At 31.1% G+C, this 26140-nt stretch overlaps 3 long non-coding RNA genes across 3 annotated transcripts in view; all 3 read left to right on the forward strand.

Annotated features, from left to right (window-relative positions):
• Positions 1-12829: 12829 nt before the first annotated feature.
• LOC117692132 (uncharacterized) lies at positions 12830-14021 on the forward strand. The gene is made up of 4 exons (XR_004603566.2): positions 12830-12961; positions 13062-13109; positions 13240-13311; positions 13816-14021. It is a non-coding gene; the product is annotated as an uncharacterized lncRNA (long non-coding RNA).
• A 691-nt stretch (positions 14022-14712) lies between these two features.
• The window catches only part of LOC136271836 (uncharacterized), a 48750-nt gene continuing 37322 nt past the window's right edge, over positions 14713-26140 (forward strand). Inside the window, exons 1-3 of the long non-coding RNA XR_010709829.1 lie at positions 14713-14844; positions 14945-14992; positions 15123-15194. This is a non-coding gene — a long non-coding RNA (uncharacterized lncRNA). The remainder of the gene's footprint in view (positions 14845-14944; positions 14993-15122; positions 15195-26140) is intronic.
• Positions 16419-20148, forward strand: LOC136271637 (uncharacterized). Its single transcript, XR_010709577.1, has 5 exons — positions 16419-16553; positions 17568-17632; positions 17730-17870; positions 18121-18198; positions 18333-20148. It is a non-coding gene; the product is annotated as an uncharacterized lncRNA (long non-coding RNA).

The raw sequence follows: 26140 nt of genomic DNA on the forward strand, positions 1-26140 counted from the left end.
GCATACTGTATCATCATCTTTTAATATTTAGATAACTTTATCGTCGTCACCTACGGTATCCTATCGCATTTGTAAAGTCTATGTCATTTTATTTGCAAAAGTTTTTTTTTTTCATTTGTCAGACTTACAGTATTGAGTTGACCCCATATTGACCCTGTAACATTTTCGTGTTAAATTTGTGTATTACATGTATAAGTAAGTGTACAGACTTATCATTTTTATATGAGTTATAATATGAAGGAAGGGGTCTTTCTTTCTTAATGTATTATAATGCATCAAATACAATGTAGGGCATGACCCTGTGGGATTGTTCTGATCCCATGAAACAGGAAAATACAAAATATCTTCTTATATCATAATGATGCATCAATTGCTGTAAAGTACATGACCCCAGGTGTTGTCTTTAACCCCCCTCCCCCCCCCCCCCTATGAAATAGGAAATGATAATACACTTTATTTTGATAACTTTTGAGATCCTCATCCCTAAACCATATAATTTTATTCTTGCACTTTGTTTCATTGCGCATCAAATTGTATATAGGTCATGCCCCCTTGGAGACACCCTGACATTCTAGACTTAGAAATTATGTATTTTATCTTATTCATATGTAGTGTTAGATCCATGTGGGTAATTCCTAGCCGATGACACTGCTTTGTTTAGGAGACTTAACAATTGCCCCAAATAGGCGAATACACATGCAAATAACATTTTGTTTATAAATTTCAAAAATTAAATTAAGCAATTTCAAAAATGTTAATGTGCATTAGGAGAGAAAATGCAATCAAGAAATGATTTAAAATTTGCTACTGTACACATGTAAGAATGTAAGAAGAATCTTTAGAACCAGGTTTGATTGGAGGGGGTGTGTGTGGATGTGGAGTATAAATATTTATAATTTGAATCATTTATTGTTATCAATTTTAACCTGTTGGTGAATATTAGTTATTGATCCCAAGGTAGAAATATGACTTCAGATCATATCTCAATAGATAATTTGTCAATTATGCAAGTTGTAATGTGGTTTTTTTTTAAGAATAACATTTTTTACCAGTTTATAAAACTTTCATACCCCAAATTATATTTTGATTTTAATAGATCATTCAAAAATGAAGAATAGTGTAAATGTAAGGTAATTTTCATTTTAAGCATAAATAAATGCAAGTTTTTTTTTTAATTTCATTTTATCTATAGTTTGAGGAGGAATACATGCTCGGATACAGACAATTGTCCGGGGAAAAAGGGGGGGGGGCGACAGTTTAAATTTTAGTTTGTTTGGGGGTGGGGGTTCCAAGTCAAATATTTGACATTTTTTTATGTAATTTAAAATAAGTAAGCCATACTACAGTATAACATGAATAGTATAGAACAAAACACAAACTGATACATATATATATACATGTACATAGGAAGTATTACAAAACATGGAGGATAAATCTATGTCCGGGTTCTTAAATTGAATCATATATCATGTACATATATTATTGTTTCTTTGTTCAAGGCATTTCAGATGGTATGTATGTCATGATCCCAAGTGCTCTTCCTGAAATGATCAAATATCATAAAAAACCATAGAGATTTCCACCTTAATCCAAAAATATTATTCCTCCTCTGGTCATGGTGCATCAGATCATTATGGTATGTAAGTCATGGCCCTAAGGGGTCATCCTGACCCCCTTAGAATCAGAAATTGTCAATTATCTTTAAATCATTGATATTTGATGATCCTATCTCTATTTAATCTTTATTATTAAGTCTCCCGAATGAAATTTGGAGACTTATTGTTTTTGTACGGTTCTTATTACATGTATCATTATTCTATTTCTTCTTTCCCGCTCTGAACTTGTTTTTCAGTGATGGCTGAACAGAATTGTTCAAAACCCTAGGATACAATAGGCCTGCATATCTAGTTGTGAACCCAATTTTGATTTTTCTCAATTTGGGGTTAGACAACCACTTTTCGGTGGGGGGGGGGGGGGGGTTCAAAAGAGTGAGGGGTTTAACATTGAACCTTATGGGAAGAAACATAGACTCTATTGAAAACGGACAAAAATAATAATATAGGGTTTTCACAATCGTATATTGACTGTTACTGGCAATATATAAGGTTTATTAGGTCTGACCCCTGGGGTCAATTCCACCTCCCAGGAATTGGAAATTACCATCTATCTCAGAAACTGTTATAATCATGACCCCTTAACCATATATATTCTTGTTCCTTATATCAAGGGGCATCAAATGTTATGTTGGTCATGGACCCTGTGGGTGGTCCTGATCCCCCTCGAACAGCAAGTCCCTTGATATCTTCAAAACAGTAGAGATCCCCACCCTTAAACCATATATATTCTTGTTCCTTGTGTCAAGGAGCATCAAACGGTATGTAGGTCATAGGCCCGGGGAGTGATCGTGACCCCCTCGAACAGGAAGTGCACAAATATCTCGAAAACGGTTGAGATCCCCACCCCTTAACCATATATATTCTTGATCCTTTAAGGTATTAAAGGGCATCAAACGGTATGTAGGTAATGGACCTCAGGGTTAAATTTAATATTTCAAAACCGTAATGCACTATAGAACAGCCCCTATCATATCCCAAGATATGATGTGTCTATCCATTTAATCATAAGAGGAGTTCTGGGATCTATGCTTTTTTTTGGAAGATAAGCGTCAATTTTTTTGGAGTGATAAACGTCAATTTTTTTGGAGTGATAAACGTCAATTTTCTGCTACTATTTGACTTCCTGGATGAAATTTAAATTTTTAAAACCTTACTACACATCTATAGAACAGTCCCTATCATATCACAAGATATGGTGTGTCTATCCATTAAATCGTAAGAGGAGTTCTGGGATCTATGCTTTTTTTGAGTGATAAACGTCATTTTTTTGGAGTGATAAACGTCAACTTTTTGCTACTATTTGACTCCCTGGATATAATTTACATTTTTAAAACCTTATTGCACATCTATAGGACAGCCCCAATTATATCCCAAGAGATGACGTAGCTACTCTAAAAGTTGTAAGAGGAGTTCTCGGAACCATTCTTTTTTGCAAAAATACGTCATTTTTTGTTGCCAACTGATCCTTGTAATAAAAAAAAATAATTCTGGAACCTGATCACACTTCAATATGACACCCCGAATTATATTCTAGAAGATCATTTGGCTACTGTCAAAATAAAATGACGTTTTTGAAACCAGTTTTTTTTGTAAAAAAAAAAAAAAAACACGTCATTTTTCAGCCATTAAATGACCCCCAGGACAAAATTGAAAATTCCGAAACCTTATTGCGCATCTGTAGGATACACTAAAACATATTCCAAGAGGTGATTTGTCTACTGTCGAAAATGTAGGAGGGGTTCAAGGAAGAAGTTTTTTGTGAATAAACGTAATTTTTTATCAATTATTTGACCCCAAGGACTACCAGAGAATTTTTGAAATATATTTACAAAACAACATGACACCCTTAATCAAACTCGAAGAGTTCAATTATCTGGTTTTTAAGATGTAAGAGCAGTTTGAGAAAGTAAAACGTGACAGACGGACGGACGGACGGATGGACGGACGGACGGAACAGGGTAACAACAATATACCCGAAATTTCTTTACAAAGTGCGGGTATAAAAACAAACAAACCAAAAAAAACAAAAAACCTGGCTCAATATTTGTTGATTTCTGTTTCGTATAAATTGATGTTTACAGTACATGTATTACGTAATGATCATATATATAGGAAAGAAGTCCATGTTAATATTATCCATCACTACTGGCGTACATGGCTAAAAACTAAGCAAGAAATATTTTGTAATCACGTGATGCATTATTTATTTAAATAGTTCCCGAAGACACCACCACGTGATATGCAACAACAGATGAAAAGATACCAGCGAGTGATTTTTTTCCTGATAAAAAGAGGTTATAATGTACTTGAAAAAAAAATGTCAAACTGCAACTGTGATTGGAAAAAATGAGGAGTTCCAAGTGAACTTTTCACAAATACTTATGATAAGTAAGAAGTAAGATGGGGGGGGGGGGAGGCTCACAGAATTGTAAAAATACCCAATGGTCAGAACATATAGTTCATTTGTTAGAATTGTAGAACAATGTTTCCCTACTACTAGACAAAAAAAAGCATGCGAACAATTGGCATGGCTAGTTTCAGATGAAATTGTGAAATGCATTGCACTTGTAGATAATGTTTTGATAATCGGGGCTATTTGCTATTAAAAGCAAAACTGTTAAAATGCTTTAAATGTTTTGCACTTTGTTTTTGTATAAAAAAAACCTGATACCTGAAATAGACAGAATGTAAGCATTTTCCCTTATCAGCACAGGTAATTTCAAATGCTAAATACATGTAGGTCGAGAGAAAGAGTCGGTGAAATTTGTACCTAGGATATATCAGTGTTATTCATGGAATAGTCCTATATTTATCTAGATTTCGAGGAATACTTACACCACTCGGTTTCTGAGCTTAAGAATTTTTTAAAAAGTTCTGCTGATAAAATGTATTAAAAGAGGATAATGTACACGGGTTTTTACCGTCTTATACGACTACAATTGGAACACTGAGTGATCGTAACAATACGAGTGACATTTACAAAAGTAACACCTTGTGAAAAAAGCACATGCAACGGGAATCAAACTACAGATTCAAACTGCAGATTATTATTGTGAAGTTACACAGCAAGTTTTAAATCAAATCACTAAACCATAACGAAAAAAAAACCATGGCTATAAAAACAGAGTTGGAATAGAGTGACTGATAGATCGCGTTAAGACAATAATCCTTATCCTGTTTCACCAATAGAGGACTAAAAAGAAAAACAATGCCTCGCGGGCTCATTAAGAGTTTGTGAAATTAATCGGCGGATATTTATTTTTCTTGAATATTTGCATTCCAAAGCAACATATTGTATACAAAAGCGGGTAAACTTTTACGATAATAACCCAGAAATTCTTTTTGACTATACTAAAACTCTATTGGATTTCCATGATTTGCGTTTAAATCATTTAAAAACAAATTAGTTTTAACTTGGAATCAAATAGGATTTATGTGGTCCCCCTTTTAATACACATTGTACATATTAATGCTTCATTTGTACACAGTACACATTAATGTATCATTTTTATACAACCGCTTACTTTATTAAGAACTTATGGGGTTCTTTTGCAGGCATTAATTTTGTTTACCTTGGAAACTTCTTACAGTTCAAATAAAAAAAAAAATGAAAGCAATATTTTTAACAGCACAAGTTTCATTTGATTATGTTTATCAAATCAATTTAATTTTAGATTATTTTAATAACAAATCCTAGAGCAATTTTATCTTTACCCGTATTGAGCTGAATTCAAAACATCTACAAAAAACATATAACAAGAGGACATTGTATAAAAAAAACCGCTTTTTACATACCGAATAACTGTGTCCTTAGTGGTCAATCAATTTTGAAACTTTTCAGCAATTATCCTTAATAAGAAAGCACCAACTTTGAAAACGAGAACTTGTCTCACTTTCGAATGGTTTTCCCGATTGTTCCGACAAGTCAAAAGCGGAAGTATTATTTTAAGGAAAAGTTCCAGATAAATCTTGTTTTTTCCAGGTATACGATTTAAAAACTGCAGGTAAATATAAGTGTCTCTTATTTCACAGCTATCTTGGATTACAAAAGAACAAGCATTATAAATATTGCGTGTAAGTTTTTTTCCAGGAAAAACGGTCTTTATATATGATTTAATCTTTAAAATAGAAATGTTTTCTCATGTATAACTAAACTCTTTAGATGAGTGTCTAAAACTACTGAAGAAATTAAACACCAACAAAACACAGATTCATCATGCATTATGTCTACCTAATTTATTTTAATTGTTAGAAACAAAGAAATTAAATATTCTTTGTTTGTGGAGCAAAACTTTTTAAAGTGTTATCATATTGGTGTTCAACACTGTCAGCAAAACAGAACTATTTCTAATTTTTTGAATCAAAGCAACGAATGTATCTTCTTACTAGCAATTTGTCACTTTATATTTCATATTTAAAACCGTATTAAAATGTGTTTGATTTTAGAAATTGTATAGATGTACATTTATTGCTAGCGTTTAAAGTTGTGTGCCCCACAAGATAACCTTAAAAATATACATGTAGCACCATTTATTTGGTCAAACAAAGGGCATTGTTTGTGTTATTCTTAAGACTTACGTGTTAAACATGAAAACATTAAAACCGATAAAAGTTAAAAAGCTAAGAAGAAATATACAAATACGAAACTATAAAAAACTACAATATTTGATTATCCATTGATACATCGTGTTGTGTTTATGATAAATTTTAAACACTCGTTGGAGAAAATGTGTTACAAATTACAAAATTTATAATTAAAAAAAAACTAAAAGGGAAGCTTACGCTATAGGCTCTAAAGAATCACAAAAAGTTAAGGGACTAAAATTGTGTAACATTCTTGACTTATTTTCGATTCTTTGCTTTCCTGGTTGCTATACTATAGGACATAATATTTTAATATATATATACCAACATAGTAAAACAAAAACATGGGCTCTATTTAAAATCATGTTTTACAAAATGAAAAAGCTTTATCAAAAATTATCTACATTTACGTATAATTGCCAATGTCCACATAAAGGAGGGCAAAGTGTAGTTTATGATATTAGTCAAGGACCAAAATAATCAAATGATTTTGAATGACAATGTCAAATGATTACGTCGACGTCAACTTGGTAAATTCAATTTGCTGATGCAAACTGAGAGGGAAAAGTTGGTGGGAAAAGACACAGAGCGAACATTGACAGCCATTATCATTTATTTTAAGAAGTTTTTTTTTTACATGCCATGGTTATTCTAAGTATCGCAGACTGTGGTCAAAATTTTTCACATTGTGTTTGCGACCATTTTGCTTATCAAAACACATCTGAGTTTTCTAACCACCCGAGTATGATTGAAAAGTATCCGTGTAGTATGATTCTCCACTTATAACACTATACAAATTGATTTCATTAAGTCTTAATATGATTTAGTTGATTTGCGTTGCATTAACTCCAATAATTATATGTCACTATTAATTACCTTGATTTTATATAATCTCTATGCAAAGAGAGACGACTCGGAATGTATAATACGCAAAAAATCTTGTTACAAAATGACGTGATTTTGCGAAAACTTTTGTCTGCATTATGTAATGATATAACGGTACCAATTATGGGCATAATTGCACGTTAGATTGTTCCTGCAATAAAGATCGTCTCAATCCCGCTAACAGTTGTAGAGGTTGATAGCATGTTACAAAAGTATGTTGATTCCATTATTTACTATAATTTTGAAAACCGATAATTCGACGGTGATACAGTGTACAATTAGGTGACTTCTCTATGCAATGGTGTTTGGTAATTTTGACTGGAGGAATGATACAACAACATAGTTTTTCAAGAATATTCACTTTCAAACATTTTCTTTTATCACAAAAAGCAATAAGAAATCGTTCTTCAATTGACCTAAAATACTTTTATTTCAAATCGCTGGCATAGCAATGTAACTTATGAATTAGGAAAGTAAAGTAGGTACCTAATTAACCTGGCCAATATCAAATTTAGTCATAACAAGAGGCCAATTGGCCTTAACGGTCACCTGGGTAGCATATAACCCATACACAAACTTTTCGAGGAGTCTCATATATGTATTTAATTAGGTTTCATTCTGGATTGAAAAAATTATAAATTTGTAATGACGACCACCTCCCTGCTTTAAATCTTTCAAAAAGAACCGTGAAACCTATAATAAACAACAGCTGTTTGTGAAACAATTATGCCCCCTCTCTTGGAAACATCCACAAAGATAATGAACGTACACTCAACATTTTTGGAATTTTTCTAAGTCCAAGGTGCATAACTCTTTCGAAAATTGATCTATCATACCTAATATTGAACTTGACCTAGATATTATTTAGATAAACCTGTATACCAAATTTCATTTCAATATGTTTATCCTCTGCAAAGAAAATGAGCGGAAAATGCAAATAACTGGACTTTTTCTACGTCCAAGGGCCATAACTCTGTTAAAATTGCTCGATCGAACCCAGAATCGAACTTGACCTAAATATTTTCATGATAAACCAGTAATCTTAATGTCATTCCAATATGTTCATCCTCTGCAAAGAAAATGAGCAGAAACTGCAAATAACGGGAATTGTTTTACGTCCAAGGGCCATTACTCTGTCGAAAATTGCTCGATTGTACCCGATATCAAACTTGACCTAGATATTATCATGATAAAACTGTATACCAAATCTCATTCCAATATGTCATCCTCTGCGAAGAAAATGAGCGGAAACTGCAAATAACATGAATTTGTCTACGTCCAAGGGCCATAACTCTGTCGAACATTGCTCGATCCTACATGTACCTAATATCAAACTTGACCTAAATATTATTATGATAAACCTGTATACCAATTTTCATTTCAATATGTTCATCCTCTGCGAAGAAAATGAACGGAAACAGACAGCAGCAAAGCAATATGCCTATCCTTCTTCGAAAGGGGGGGGGGGGGGGGCATAACTATATAAAAACTTAAAGATCTGCTCTAAAAAATCATGAATTCAGTTTTCCTTTCAGGTGTGTGGGAGTAAAAAAGATGCAACTTTTTTTATGCATTAACACCTATACATCCATTTTGGCCCTACCCTAGAGTTAAAACCCATACTCCAGGGGACATGGAAACTAAAATGTTATAGCCATATTGCCCACCCCCCCCCCCTCTACCCATGGGTCATGAATTTCACAATTTAGGTAGAGGAGTTAGTGGACATCATAGCTATGTATTCAGTTTTTTGCCCACAAGTGTGAAAGTAGAGAAGAAGATTTTTTAAGATTTAAAATATTTTTACTATATTATCATATTGGCCCCACTCTAGAGCCTCAACCCCTGACCCAGGTTACCCAAAATTTCACAACTTTGGTAAAGGGCCCATGGACATCATAATCCTGCATTTAGTTTTTAACAAATATATATGGGAGTAGAAAAGTAGATTTTCTAAGATTCAATACATTTTTACTATAAGGCCATATCGGCCTCACCCCAGAGCGAGAACCCCTGACCCAGGGGCCCTGAATTTTACAATTTTTGTAGAGGACTTCATTGACATCATAACCATGCAACCATTTTTTTCCTAAAATGTGTGGTAGTAAGGCAGAGGATTAAAAAAAATTGTCCTTTTTTATATTTGGCCCCACCTGTGGTGCCCCGGAGGTGGTAGAGCCATGAATTTTTCAATTTAGATTTCTCTTACCAGAGAGTACCTCACACCAAAAAAGCAAAAATGGTAACAATCAGCCTTGTAGTTTTTAAGAAGAAGGTAAAATTGTAAAATTGTTAACGCACGACGACGGACGCAAATGGATAGCAATAGGTCACCTAAGTTTAGTTTACTCAGGTGACCTAAAAAATTAGAATCACATTGTTTTCTATGGCAAGTTTCTTGCGAAAGAAGTATGCTTTTTATTGCACACAGATAGAAATTGTCGTTTAAAATATTTTTTTTTTTATAATAAACCGTTCTACATGTAGGCTTATTATTATTTAAAGTTTTTGATATTGAATTTATTCTGTTGAAATGAAAATGCATCACAATTGTTCTATAATGTTTTGAAGAAAATACATTGTTCGTTTACAAAACGAATACTTCAATACGATAACAGTTATATGGAGATAATATGTAATGCTTTATTAATAGAATGTTCCTATTTGTATTTTATTCATGAATACATTTTGATTCAAATGCGTATTGTTAAATATATTGTAGAATCTTTTGATTTCGTGGTGGCTCAATATTTGTGACAGCCCTTCCACATAATTATATACTCGACGAAAACAAATAAATTGTTATTCAGTTTTCTTACCAACACTTCAAATCGACGCATCCACGAAATAAAATCCCAAGGAATAACTAAGAACCCACAATCCACGAAAATTGCATGGTCCCTACGAATTTAAATAATCCCACAGTATGTCACAAACAAACACTACTTTGAGACTTGTAATCGTGTGCATGTTTGTGATCAAAAGAAACTTTAATTTAATGAATGTTATACAGTATAGAAAAATATGTATTTCGTGCAATGTTTATTGACTGGTCATACACCACCTGACATTTGTCATTTTTAGAATAAAGAAAACAAATGATTATTATGTAATGTACTACAATGTCTGACAATATGTTATGTTTTAAGTTATAACACTGACTGTTATTTTTTTAATCTTAAAATTACATAAATACATTTTAAAAGGCAAGAACAATAGTCTATTCATATACCGGTATTTATTACAACACTACTTTATATACGAAACTACAAAACACATATTAAGATTAGTTGGTGTTACTCATTAATATTAAGTATAGTATCCGAGTTTTATTATACATGTACATGTAACCTTGTATGTACTATTTAATCCAATACTTAGAGAATCAATTAAACTTTGGATGCATTTCTCAAAACAACGAATATATATTTCTAAAAGACAGTACTTTCATATTAAAGTTTTCATTATATCAATTTTAACGATCATATTATAGGAGTTGCGTTTGTATAAAATCTGCCGTTAAAACATTTCTCTAAGGATCAAATATTGCTTTCTATAACTAAAATTCGTTAGTTAAGGCATTTTTATTATATATTAGATCTAGAATATATGAATTTTTGAATTTTATAACAAAATGTCGAGGACAGAAAAGGAATCGGAATTTCCTGTAAATATGTACTCTTACAATGCACTTAAACAAAATATTATTTGAACCATGGGAGTTGCGGAAAAACACTTTTTCATAACTTTATTATACTCTTGCTCTAAAGGAGAAGGGGTATACTGTTTTACCCTTATATGCCTGTCTGTGTATTTGCTCGTACTTCTATCTGTCTGTCCGTACCAAATTTTTTGGAATTTAAAACACTGTTTGTTTAAGCGTGTCATATATTGGGATTTATATATTAGTATTTAACGTCAACTTCCCGTTATATAATTTTCAAACTAACTTCATCGAAGATTTCTCAACAACTGTTCATCACAGGTGCTTCAAATTCAAACATACTCTTTGTATAAGCATGGCATACCTTGGGATCTATTTTTGTACCATTAAACGTCAACTTCCCGTTAAATAACGACAGTCACTTTGTTTATTATATATATATATGCAAGGTATACATATACATTTATAGTATTCGTTTGACTGATATATTCAATAGTTTTTAGATATAATGTTTATGTATATTCTTTTTGAAACTAATTTTCGTTAAAGATTTTTCAACAACTTTTCATTGCAGATGCTCGAAATTTTTACACACTCTTTATTTAGGCATCTAATACATTTGATTTATTGTGTATTTATTGGACGACAACTTCCTGTTAAATGTCGACTTTATTTATTCTTTATATTCACATCAGAGCAGATTTATTACTAGTGAGCATTGCCTCACATATATCTTTTTTTGTAACCATTCAACTTGTAAGTTCAAGTATACATGTCAAACACTGACAAACATGTATTAGAAAAAATAACGGAATCAGAATTATGCTCACCTACAATGAGTTTTAATCCAGGAGGATTTTGCGCTGACGAACCGTTAACCGTAATACCAAGAATTATAGAACTATTATCAGAAAGTTTCAGAACAATTGTGAAATCAGACTTTCCTGCATATCTCCCCTTAATTAATATCCGTATAACCTTCGATGTTAAAAGACGGTATCTGTATTGATTTTAGGAGAATTGCAAAAAAGTAGAATTGACTGACCATCCGACTAACTGGCTGACTATAACCGATGGTTGTTTCAAAAACGTATTATCCCTTGCAACTTGTTGCATATCTATCAACAAGGTTAAACAAGTATTGTTGCAGCTGACATGAGACTTCTAACTATATGCATCTCTATCCCGCATAAAACTAATCGTAAATGAATGTTTTTATATTTGTCTTTCCGTTGATTTATAGCAATGCGCATTGACAATGCAATTGAAAATGCACTTGCTTGTCACCGCTGCGACCCGAGTTAGATTCAAATAAATAAAGTTCAGTTAAAAAAAAATACTTATAGCAAGAGAAATTTGGGTTGCCGTGGTTCATTTTTCCACTGTTTTAACTATGATGTCTCACTTGAAGCATTTACCTGTTTCTATCTAGTGCAAGGTAAATTTTCAGAGAAAAGAATCTAAACAGACAGATATAATCCTTCTTTTTAAATATTTAAAGGGGGCTTACTTGGACAAAAAATCCTTTTCACTACATTTTCCATTTCGTACCCTCGCTAGCCCTCGCTAGGATAGGATGCATTGTTAATAGAAAGATAATTGAATTCCCATACATGTTTGATTCCCAAGTTGACTATTGAAAGACACATCTGAAAAAAGCTATGAAACATGTATATGATTTGAATGTATTTATCATCCTTGTCAAATATCTCTATATTTGTTCTAACATCACGTTGTCCTAGATCTAAATACGACCTTTTAATTAGAAAAGGAAGTAATAGGTTCTTTTTTTAATCTAAAAATACTTCATAAAAAGTTATTGTTAACTTGTAATTTGTTGCAGTAGGATTACTTGTTTCACTCTGTCAGAGACAAAACTATGAATTTATCGGCTTTAGTACTCAGAGTAATTCATTTTCTTTACTTATGTATTGGTACATTAGATGCAAATGTTTGCCTAAGGTAAAATATTATATGTTTTAAATTTTAACAAATATTATTAAGACATTACCAACAGAAAATGACCATAAATAATTTAAAAAAAAAAACCCCAGCAACATGGTAATATTACCGAATATAATGCATACAAAAAATGCTTAAACAATTATAATTTGTTAACGATATTTTTTGTTCTTTTACATGTGCATGTAACAGTTATGATGGAAGTGTTGCCCTGGATATTACTGGAATAGAATAGAGAATAGATGTACAAGTAAGTTTAAAAAAAATGCAAGTTTTACTACTTATTTTGGTTTACATGAATAATTTACATGCATATTAATTCTTGTAAAATCCAATGCTTTGCATGATAGAATGTTCCTGCAGCAAAGATGACTGTAAACGCGCTGAAGGTTGTCCAAGTAAGTAAAACTAGTAACACAAGTTTGTTGGTGACTTTAAAAACAGTTTTAATACCTTACATGTAGTGGTTATATAGTATAAAATCAGTGACGACTACATTTTGCATGAGATATTGTTTGATTACTTTAGACTGGACCAGTAAATCGGCAACTTCTTCAGTGATGACCAGCACATTTATGTCATCAGTAAATAAAAATGATGGTAAGCATTTATTAACCCCTTTTATCATTTCAAAATAAACTTCCTAAAATTGCTTTAATTGCGCTATTGCTTTTTCGATTTAGAATTATAATAATACTTTCCAATCCAATGAAAATTATATTCATATGAAACCAAAAGACCGTGACAGTGTGACATTATTTTTCACATATCCAGTCTCCTGTCAATGCAGTAATACAATGTATTGCATAGAAATAAATATTAATTGGTCAAAACAAAAACGATAACATAAGCAACTGAATTGCTTGCTTTTTGAATTTTATTTTTTCATAGATTTTGATATTGAATTCTTTAATTGCAATTTAAATTGTATGATGTAACATAATAAACCATCTAAGTTTCTAAAAAATATACTACCCTGTGTATGGGAAACACTTGTGATTAACAGTAATTTGTTTCACTAATTTCCTCGTTAGTTACATGTGAACATTTATCCAATGTCCTTTTAACAGTATCTAACTACATGTATGTATAATTTCCTTAAAGATCTTGATTCGATCACAAAGGATGCACCTACTTCTAACCCTAACCATGGCGACGACACTTGTCGAGTGGAAGAAACCAAGACACATGTAGACTCTCCGCTTTCGAGGAACATGCGCGATGCGGTTGTCAGTCTCTCCTTTTTGGCAATTTTCATGTTTATTATATACATAGTATTAGTACGTTACAAAACAAAGTACACAATTAGTGGTCCTTTATCAACAAATAAAACTTATTGAATAATTCTGGGCTGCGTTTTACTTACAACTTACGACCAAATTAATGAATGCTTATTTATTAAAAACTAATAAATGTTCGAATTAAAAGCATGTAAAAAATAATTACAGAAATCAAAATAAGGGTAAACTAATGGTTTTATATTAATTTTACAAGTCAAAGAGCATTGCATGGAACTAAAAATATTTTAAACTTTGTCGAAAAGTAATTTGTAAAATGCAGCCCTGTATGATTTTATGCATTTAGGTTTCCACAAGTAAATCTGGATAACATGTTAATTATTCAACAGAGAAGACGATATAATATTGTAAATAACATCCTTAGATACATTTATAAGTGAACAAACAATATGACTCGTTAATATCAAAATTCAGAAAAACATTGTTTAAGAAACCTTTTCCTGTACTCTTGTTTTATATATCTTACCAAAACAATTATCTAAAATACAGGAAGAATACCAATGCGTCATTTGGTTTATCGTGTGCAGCCACTTCCACAAAGCTTTACTTATGTATTGGTACATTAGATGCAAATGTTTGCCTAAGGTAAAATATTATATGTTTTAAATTTTAACAAATATTATTAAGACATTACCAACAGAAAATGACCATAAATAATTTAAAAAAAAAAACCCCAGCAACATGGTAATATTACCGAATATAATGCATACAAAAAATGCTTAAACAATTATAATTTGTTAACGATATTTTTTGTTCTTTTACATGTGCATGTAACAGTTATGATGGAAGTGTTGCCCTGGATATTACTGGAATAGAATAGAGAATAGATGTACAAGTAAGTTTAAAAAAAATGCAAGTTTTACTACTTATTTTGGTTTACATGAATAATTTACATGCATATTAATTCTTGTAAAATCCAATGCTTTGCATGATAGAATGTTCCTGCAGCAAAGATGACTGTAAACGCGCTGAAGGTTGTCCAAGTAAGTAAAACTAGTAACACAAGTTTGTTGGTGACTTTAAAAACAGTTTTAATACCTTACATGTAGTGGTTATATAGTATAAAATCAGTGACGACTACATTTTGCATGAGATATTGTTTGATTACTTTAGACTGGACCAGTAAATCGGCAACTTCTTCAGTGATGACCAGCACATTTATGTCATCAGTAAATAAAAATGATGGTAAGCATTTATTAACCCCTTTTATCATTTCAAAATAAACTTCCTAAAATTGCTTTAATTGCGCTATTGCTTTTTCGATTTAGAATTATAATAATACTTTCCAATCCAATGAAAATTATATTCATATGAAACCAAAAGACCGTGACAGTGTGACATTATTTTTCACATATCCAGTCTCCTGTCAATGCAGTAATACAATGTATTGCATAGAAATAAATATTAATTGGTCAAAACAAAAACGATAACATAAGCAACTGAATTGCTTGCTTTTTGAATTTTATTTTTTCATAGATTTTGATATTGAATTCTTTAATTGCAATTTAAATTGTATGATGTAACATAATAAACCATCTAAGTTTCTAAAAAATATACTACCCTGTGTATGGGAAACACTTGTGATTAACAGTAATTTGTTTCACTAATTTCCTCGTTAGTTACATGTGAACATTTATCCAATGTCCTTTTAACAGTATCTAACTACATGTATGTATAATTTCCTTAAAGATCTTGATTCGATCACAAAGGATGCACCTACTTCTAACCCTAACCATGGCGACGACACTTGTCGAGTGGAAGAAACCAAGACACATGTAGACTCTCCGCTTTCGAGGAACATGCGCGATGCGGTTGTCAGTCTCTCCTTTTTGGCAATTTTCATGTTTATTATATGCATAGTATTAGTACGTTACAAAACAAAGTACACAATTAGTGGTCCTTTATCAACAAATAAAACTTATTGTATTACAGTATAATTGTAGTCATTGTAGATTTATTTATCGATTTGATACTGTATATGTGATATATATATATATATATATATATATATATATATATATATATATATATATATATATATATATATATATATATATATATAATTTCTGACTATGACTGTTTTTTTTTTTTTATTGTGAAGGTTTATACCATATATTTGTTATAAGGCAATAAACCTTTAAAACAACAAGCATTAAGTAGTCCTTCGGTATCACGAAAAACGTGCATTAAAAAGGCATGATGGTCTAACCAATTCTATGTTCTAAAAATAAATAAGAACACGGAAACGCATCATGGATTTTTTTTTAAAAGATTTCACGAAAAACGTGCATTAAAAAGGCATGAAGGTCTAACCAATTCTATGTTCTAAAAATAAATAAGAACACGGAAACGCATCATGGATTATTTTTTAAAAGATTTCCTGTTTGTGGATGACATTTTCATTTTATTACATCATATATACATATCAATTATGAAAATAAGGAAAGAATAGTCCATTATGTATTTGCTACACACGATGATTTGGTTATACTCAGCATTGTTTTCTTTTTGCGTTGTTCCAGCATATTCTGAATTATGTTTAGGGTAAGTAGGTTTTGATACGAATTATAACATTTGTATACTTTTTTTTTTAAAAAATAGAAGGATTTATTTGATAAAGTGGCAGACACGTAGTGCGTGTAAAAAAGATGTCATTTTTTCTCACAGCAAACATTTTTCTTGCATTTACATAGAAAAAAATTAATCCCTTTTTAAAGCATTTAAAAAATTGATATAATTAAATGAAGAGTGAAATTGAAGTTATGGGTATACTTACTTTCTTCCTGCCCCCTCCCATTCCCACGAATTAGGCGTTTCATGATAATCGAATTTTACTTTTTTCATTTTAATTTTTTTTTTTAATCAAATTGTTTTTTGGATGAGCCCCCCCCCCCCCCCCCTCAACACTTTAAAAAACTATGATATAAAATCATATTGCAAAAGGATAAAATGTAGGAAGGTCATTTTTCTTCCGTATTAGGTTTGAAACTTAATTAAACATTTACTCAATGATGCTTATAATTCTTTCTTTTATTCTTTAACAAAGCATTTGGATCATATCTGGTTTTTTGGGGATTATTTTTTCTATAGCCTTGCATGGTAATACCATGCAAATCTAATGAGAATAATTTAGAGCAATAGAAAGCAATGAACATAAAGCCATTAAACTCAGTTAAAAAATTATATGTATATAAAAAAGAACATTTTGATATTATTCAGTTTAAACAGATTTCATATTTATCAACAATTAGTGACATCTCTAAATTACATGTAAAACATACCTAATGAAACACGGAAACATATACATGCACAAATGTAATTTCATAGGAGGGGATTGAGCTTTTGATATATATAAAAAATATATCTAAATTAATGTTTGCCTTTTTTCAAGGTTGTTGATTTGTTAAAAGGACTGTTTGACCGTATATAGAATGAAATCGACGCTGGAGGCTTTCATCAATAGCTCTGAAACAACCCATATTATATATTATAAAAACCTACTTTAATTGTCATTCATTAACAGGAAGTCGTTATAAAAATTAATATTTTTATATTTAGACAAGACAAAACAACAACGTGTTGTCTGGGATATGTTTGGAATGAGACTCTTGGAAAATGTTCAGGTACTACAGTTTAACAAGTTTTTTTTCAACCTTTGATGTAATTAACATTTTTCAAATTAAAGATTTTGATAATGAGATTTATTTTCCGCTTTATAAGCCTGCAATGCTGGTTATATAGGAAAAAACTGTAGTGCAAAGTGTCCTGGACTCCACTTTGGCCAAGGATGTCGACTAAAATGCGATTGTACCACAGATCAATGCAATCATATAGCTGGATGTTCAAAGTCTTCATCAGAAGGTATACTTTTCATTCATTGTGTTTACCTTTTATATTTTGGTACAAATGATATGATGTGGTTTCTGTATTTGTAAAAAAAATAATATTGTCTTAACTGAACAGCTGTAGCGATTTAAATTGGTGGTATTTGTATGACTCTTAAATGTTAAACAACTCGATGATCTTAACAGAAATTAGGATTTTGGTGGGTTTTACAGTAACTGTTTTATTGGTTTAATTCCTTTTGTTTTGAAGTTCCTATATATTTTAGGCGTGATGAGCCTACCTATTTCACCATCGAAAACGATTCAAGTTTTAACCATCAAATCGTCAACATCTAAAGCAATTGGTAAATATTGCTACAGGTTTTTGGTCTTAGAAAAAAGCTATTAATTAAAATGAATAATACAAATATAATCTTAATTATATTATTTCAGGAATCAGTACAAGGAAAGATTAACGAGTTATTTATATATTTTACAGATAATACATCTAACGCTGTTTACACAGAACAGAAAACGAAACAACTTGGTAATTCCTCATCACTACTTGTAATGCATTATGTTAATGTTAGTTTTGTGTTTGTTGCAGCTTTTCTTCTCGCATTGTATATAGTTTTGTTTCTATATTCTAAATATTCAGATTAAACGTACAGATGCTTACATGTATACTTTTATTACATTGATTATTTTCACATGAAAATTAGATTTATAATTGTAATCAACCATTGCTGGAAAAACAAGATATTTTACTTGTAATTTTAAAATCAGTGTATTTAAATACATTTATACAATTAACATCAGAATGTTGCAATGATTTTTAAACTAAACGAGAGACCAAGGGGCCATATCTCTTAATTAGCAACAATAGTAATAACTCCTACTTGTTTCCAGTCAGCTCTATGGAATCAGAATAAAATTTCCTGACAATTTAACACTTTGTAATATTACTTCATTATCCTCTCAGGAGGGAAATAAAGAATGAATGGATGAATGAATGAAAAGATCAAATGCAGAAATACTTTAAAATTGCATCCTCTTATCTGTATGTAAGCATTAGGTACAAATTCAACCAATTCAACTCCCTCTGTGACACCAATTAACTTCCTGGGTGTTGATGTATAATGATGTTTTAAACAAGCTTGAATCTACTCTACATTTTGTACCTAAGCATGATTCCACAAAAAAATTCAGCTTTTCTGGCCGAATAAGCTTAAACTTTTTACAGATTGTACTCATTTTTTTTTGTATGTAAATATACACGCCCCCTCCCTTTTGTTACCACACCCTTGCAAAGTGGATTTGAACGAACTCAGTACCTGAGGTTCCTCTCACACAGATCTCAGCTTGTGGTCCATCACTACCCCTGGAGATCATAATTTGAACAAACATGAATTAATATATACTTTGACACAAGTTTCAGTATTTATTTTTGCCAAATGGATTTGGAAAATATGCGGTTTAAGCTTTTTTTTATCTATTTGTTACTTCTACCTTCTATTTATTATTCCTACCTGCCCTCGGGAACAATGGTTTTAAAATTTAAATCCACCTGCCCGGATCTGGATGCTTCAAATAAGTTTCAGCTTTTCTGGCCAAATTGGAGCTTGAAAAGAAAGTCGTTAAAATTGCCAATAATTTCAATAATTCTACATGTTCTCCCATTGACCGTTGTAAAAAAAAGTTCTTCAAAATATTTGTGTTACCAATATAAATGAGTTTTGCGTCAAAAATATAAATAATCCTGATTGCTTTAGGAGCAGATTACATTATTATACTAAATAACCCTTCTCTCTAAATAGCAATCACATTTTAATTATTTATGCATATCTATATCATCCAAATTTTAGAAAAAAAATATTGAAAGGATAAAGTTTGTTTAAGGAATTATCGGGCTCATGATATATTAAGTAGAATATTAATGAATAAATATATGATGTGGGCTTCAGAAGAGCAAGAGTCAAAAGTATTAATAGGTTAATTGTTTTCCTTCATGCACGTAAACAAAAGCTTATTTTTCAAATCGATTTAATAAATGTATTTCTCCAATAAACTATGACACATAAGTACATATACATGCATGTACTAGTATACATGGTTTATGTAATGTGGTGCAAGAAATTGATGCAAGCGTCAAAAGAACGACCCCAAACCATATTGGAAATTCACAATATCACCTTGTTTTGCATTACATGAAAAATTCAATCACAACAAGACACTTTTTGTAAATTACATCATTACTTACTCAGTAGGTAATCATGATGCAAAAAAAGGAAAATCTTCCTTTATATGTAAATTCTGCATGGTTTTGAAAAAATGTTTAAATGTAAAGAAATACAATTATACCAATATCTTCACAAACATTTTACTTGTTATTAATATAAGAATTAAATGTTCATAACTTTGCCACTCGCCTTTCGGGATAAAGAGTCAAGCCGAACTAGACTTTTGTTATTAATGCTTCCACAGAAACGCATGGCTACATTTTTTAACCGACCGCAATCTGAAGGCCTGAAATCAGCATAATAAAAAACCTGCTTTAATCTGTTTTAAAGTTTTAAGCCATCCGCTGATATGTCTGACGAGCAAACATAAGTAAGAATTGATTAAGGTAGCTCCATACTCGTAAAATTCTCTGAGGAAAGTTGAAAAACCGAACTGATTGCGACTTAATAGACTTAAATGTCATCAATTGTTAGAAAAAATATACATGTCATCACACTTTTTGAGATGGCAGATAAACATAAACTAAAGCATATTTTAGCGTTAGAAAATGTATTTTTTTTGTAGGCAGAAATTTGTTTTTCTTGTTTAATCTTAAAGTCAACTTTATCAGAAAACTAAAATTACAAAAATATTTTAAAATTAATCGTTGGAATAAGAAACACTATGGCATTTAGACATACAACTGAGAGAAAAGTCAGAAAAAGAGTTATTTCCCCTTTGCATAGATTAAATATATAAAAATTTGGAGATTTCGTATAAAATAAAGTGCGAAAATATCTTTAACCTACCAATAATTCTAATTACATCCATGTCGTTATATTCACATAAAATAAATAAAACTATCTTGCACAATTTTTAAAGAATTCAAAGTTTTACAAAAAAGTGTGACGTCACAGAACACTGGATCTACTTTAATTTGGTTTAATTTTATGGCAATACAAATATTTTACTTTACGTTTAATCGCCGCCAAGTGGACACTTTCTTATGGATTTTACGACCAGAGGCTCAGATGTTACTCATTTTGTGCAACTTTAAAAGGTAACACAAACATTATCAAACATCTCTTGTATAGATGGTTTTAAGTATGTTTTTTTTTAAAATTTCGAACAACACAATTTGTTTTAACCGTCTTTATTAATTCAATTGGAATTTGCCACATTAAGTCGACAGTCGATAACATGGATATCTGCTTTCGATTAATGCCGAAATCACACTCATATAATCATTACGTTTAAAATGTGCTACGTTTAGCTAGGCCATGTAGAAAAGAAAAAAAAACTACTAAACGACAGTAGAGCTACGACTTCACGAAATTTTGGAATTTTGCAGAGAAGATCTAAGTTAACTTCTTGGGCATTTTATGCAGTTTTAATGTGTGCTTAAGTTTCTGACTACTCACATCGAGTTCGGTTTCAAAAGTTTCTGCTCTTACTTTATTGAACATTGTATGTTAATGCTGCTCCAGCTATTCTCCTATTTGCTCAATTTTAATTTAAGGATACAGCAGGAAAAGACGAATTTACCCAAAAAAACCAAGTGGTTAGCAAATTCTTGCAAAATGAAATATGTTTAGTTTTTCGTTATACAATGTAACTTCAAATTATGTATTATCCCAAATAATGTTTAAGGTTTAAAATTGATTCGTTTAAATACAGCACTGGTTTCTTCCCAATGCGCTGAGGCGTTATGGAAATTTTTTTTTTTTAATTGGAAAGGAATGGAAGCATGCAACAAATTTGGCGATCTTGAAATGCACATGTAATTGATAGGAGGGTTTACAAATATAACTTTTTTCAGATCGAGTGATATTGATCGACTCTGGCGCCATTACTTTGCATAATTTATCCCTCCCCCTATATGCTTGTCTCATTAGATAGGCACTTGTCAGCTGATTTCGGTATACAACTCAATATGTTCAGGAAATCGTACCATTGACATCAACTTTGACGACCTATGTAGAAAAGGAAGTGAACAGGACGTATTATAAACTTGAAAATGAATTATTGAAAGTTATTCACTTGATATGTTGCAGGAAATTAACTTGTTTTTATCCTGTCTTGTCTTGAACGAAACTATGAAGTCGTCTGCATTGGTAGTGAACGTAGTGCAGTTGATTTTCTTGTATATTGATACCATACATGCGAATGTCTGCAGAAGGTGAGATATATATTTTTGAAATTTCAAATTTGAAACAAGTGTTACTGTTTATGTGCATGCGTGTCCCTATATAAACGGATATGCCATCACTTTTTGCTTTTCTTTTTTTATATCAGTGCATCAGGAATTGTTGAGTGTTGTCCTGGGTATTCCTGGAATAAAATAGAAAGTATATGCATAGGTCAGTTTTATGTAATATATTGAACATAGCTTTTCAAGTCCAAGTTCCAAATGTTGTTTTTAAACAAATGCACCAAAAGTCATGCACCTTCCTACGTGTTGATATCAATCTTAATATTCAGGATGACGTGCTGGTACATTTGGACCTCGTTGTGATATGGCATGTCCGTACCCACAATACGGACACAATTGCTTGTCAAAATGCTCCTGCACGGAGGATCACTGTGATCCCGCAGATGGTTGTCCCGGTGAGTCAGATGTATACATGTAGTCAGTATGTCGATGACTTTTTGAAAGTTTTAATAATTTTACCCAGAATTATAAAACAGTATTAAACCAGCAAACTCTAAATGAAAAATGTTCTTTTCTTACATGTAGATTGGACTAATAAATCAACAACGTCTTCACAGAACATAAACAATTTAAATTCATCAGCAAAGATATACAATGGTAAGCAATATTTATTTTGCCATTTGGAAATATTATCACAGAAATTTAAATCAAAGAGAGTATTACTCCAGGAAATAACAAAATAAATCAAATACGTTTCACATGGTTTGACATACTCAGTACCTCGCCATTGCAACAAAACTTTTTAATTATCGTATCCACTGTACATAGAGTTGATCCCTCACGATAATGAAAGTAACAGAGACATGTGTGTTTTAAATATCACTTTAAAGTTTGATTCATGATTCGTTTTAATGAAGTTTCTATTTCAAGCTCAAACATGATAAACATCCTTGTTTCTAGGTACAATATACCCACCTATATTCTGTTCCGAGTATTTGCTTCCACTACTTTTTGCTTGATATTTCGATTATCATAAATACCTTTGTACTCAAATAACGTTCATCCACTAATATGAAAAATGTCCGGATTATCTGTTTTGAAAAGCCCCCTGTACCGCTTCAAGTTTCAATACACGTCCAAAAAAGAAAGTCTACTGGGATTTTGCATTGTATCAGCCATTAATAAGCCCAGATGATAACGTTTAAAAATTGGGCGAGGTATTCCGAGTACTTCCGAATGGAGAAAAAAGATGTAAACATTTCCCATTCTAAATCTCCGTAAGAAATTTGTTTTCCTTTTTGTGAACTTTCATGAGTGAAAAATGATAATTATTCAATTAATATATCTTGGATAGATTCCCTTTCATCGATTTCAACTATATTTCTTTCACAGATATGTGTATTTTTATTAAAAATCATCAAAAAGTGGTGGAAGCAATAACTCGGAACAGACTATAGTGAGTGTCACTTGTGATCAACAGAAACATATTCCACAATTTTCTTGATATCACATGTGTACATATGTTAAGTGTTACTAAGTGTTAGGTAACATATATCAGTGGAAATTGTATTCCTTTTTATAATTCGTATCACAACCTATCACTGGTTTTTAAAATGAGTTTTAATCAAATTAATCAAAATATGATCGCTTTTAAATATTGAATTGTTTTGGTGAATTCTACATGTATCATTTAAAAATGTACATTTATATTCTTATAGGTCTTGCTTCAATTACAAAAGATGCATCGACTCAATCCCAGATCACGAAATCGAATCTGCCCCGGGGTTTGTTTATACTTAATGAATGCAGTTTTTTAAATATCATTACATTCATTTTTGTTCAAACTTGCGTTTTTTACACATATGTGACCTTTATACTTCTAACGCATCACTGCTATCTATCATAGTCAAGTAATTTTCTCCTGATTTGAGAAATTATTTTGAGGTATAGTAAGCCACCTAACAACATAGAAGTTTACATTTTGAGCCACTATTACGGGGTAGATTTACTGTTTATTACAACAATAAAATTCGTTCGGCTCAGATGTCATCTATAGCTATTTTCCTCACAATCTTAAGTTAATTAAGTAAAATTAAGCTTTTAATTTATACCACACATTTATATTAAAATAGGTGTGCGAGCTAATTTTTGTGATTTGTCAATTTTAAAATAGGACCGTAGGGGTGACATTTTGTTAATTCGGCACATATACTTAACACAAGGTCTTGTAAAACATACATGACAATGCTGCAACTTTCAGTTATGTTATTTCGTGGTCAATATGGAACATCCATGAAAACCCTTCAAATATCTGTAAGACATTCCACAAAAAAAAATTGGTAAAAATATAATAGAATTTGAACTTTTCTTTAATTTTTTTCAGCTTTCCTAGCCAAATAGCCTTAATAAAACTTAATAAGACTAATTTTAAAAGAGTTATCTAAATTTACCCACATCCTTCAAACATTTTTGCCTAACCTTATGCACGTACCCATGAGGATCTATCTGAAAATGCTTCCACAGAAGTTTCAATATTTTTGGCCCCATGGTTTTTTTTTAAAAATGTCAATTTAATACATTGTAAAATTTCAACCCCCTATTTAGATTTCAACAAACTTGCAAAATTATAATTATATCTCTTTCAAATGAAAATGAGTCTTTATTTTCAACAACTTTGTAGAATTCCCTCTACAAAAGATTGCTTTGTGCAAAGTTTGGTTTAAAGCCGATTAGCTTTTAAAAAAAAGGGAAGGGGGCGTGTATGACAGTTGAAAGACACGCAGAGAGACAAATATATAGACGAAGTGATTGATTCTACCCCTTCTAAACTTCGTTTTCTGTCAATAATGAAATTATGGTATGTGTTTAAAATATCGTTATCTATAAATCAAAGTCAGACTAACACATATACTAAACCCAATAACATCTGCATTTCTATGATTTTAAAAAGCTACATGTAGTTTTATAAAATCAAATAATTTTAAATGATAAAAAGTATCATAATACGACAAATTATATCAGCCTTAATTTCTTGTTAATTAACTTGAATGTGTCTTAGAAAACAAATGGATGCAAGTGCGAGTCGTCCGTAATATTCTGTTTACCTGAAAATATCTACCACATTCGTCGAAGCTACATACAATACCGAGTAATGCTCTGGTTTCGGCCTTGATGGAACGAATATGGAATTGATTCATTGGAATTATAAACTGATACTGAATTATAATTATAAACTGAAACTGATACTGACTAGTAATGTATGCCAGTAGACAAATTACGTCGTAGTGAGAAATTATATGCATATCTAATAGATTGCAAGTTCGATCACTAAAATCTTAATGTAATTTTATGGGCTTTATTGAATAATAATGATTCCCCTCTGAAATTAAAAAAAAATATATTAACAAATTTATCATATGTTGACGTTTACATTGATGTCTTTTGAAAAAAAAATGCATTTTTAAAGTATTTTAGTACAAATAGTTTCTCCACATTACTCTTGGTAAACGTTGCAAAATGTTCCCCCTTCTTTGAATATATTAAAATGATTCATAATTTACCATACATATTTTCAAAATATTAATTTTCAAAAAAAAAATGTTTAGAGCAGACAACTCTTTAAAAAAGTTTAACGTGCAAAAAGTTCAATGAATTGACTACATACATACACCCGAGTTTGATTTATGTCAGCCTTATAATAACATCAAAATATGTATTTGATGTAATATTAATCAATCAAAATTGTTAAATTCGCATTAGTTATGGATGGACGACCTTAAACGTAAGTAATAATGTTCTTGAAGCTTTGTACCACAACTGTTAAGTCAATGGTCCCTAGATCAGGGGTCAGTGATTTGGCTATGGTCAATCCGACAACATAATGAAATTGTGTATTTTTTAAAAAAAATTCTTCAGTATTTCTACGATTGTGGAAG

This window comes from Magallana gigas, chromosome 9 (genome assembly GCF_963853765.1).
Source record: "Magallana gigas chromosome 9, xbMagGiga1.1, whole genome shotgun sequence".
NCBI classification, from domain to species: domain Eukaryota; kingdom Metazoa; phylum Mollusca; class Bivalvia; order Ostreida; family Ostreidae; genus Magallana; species Magallana gigas.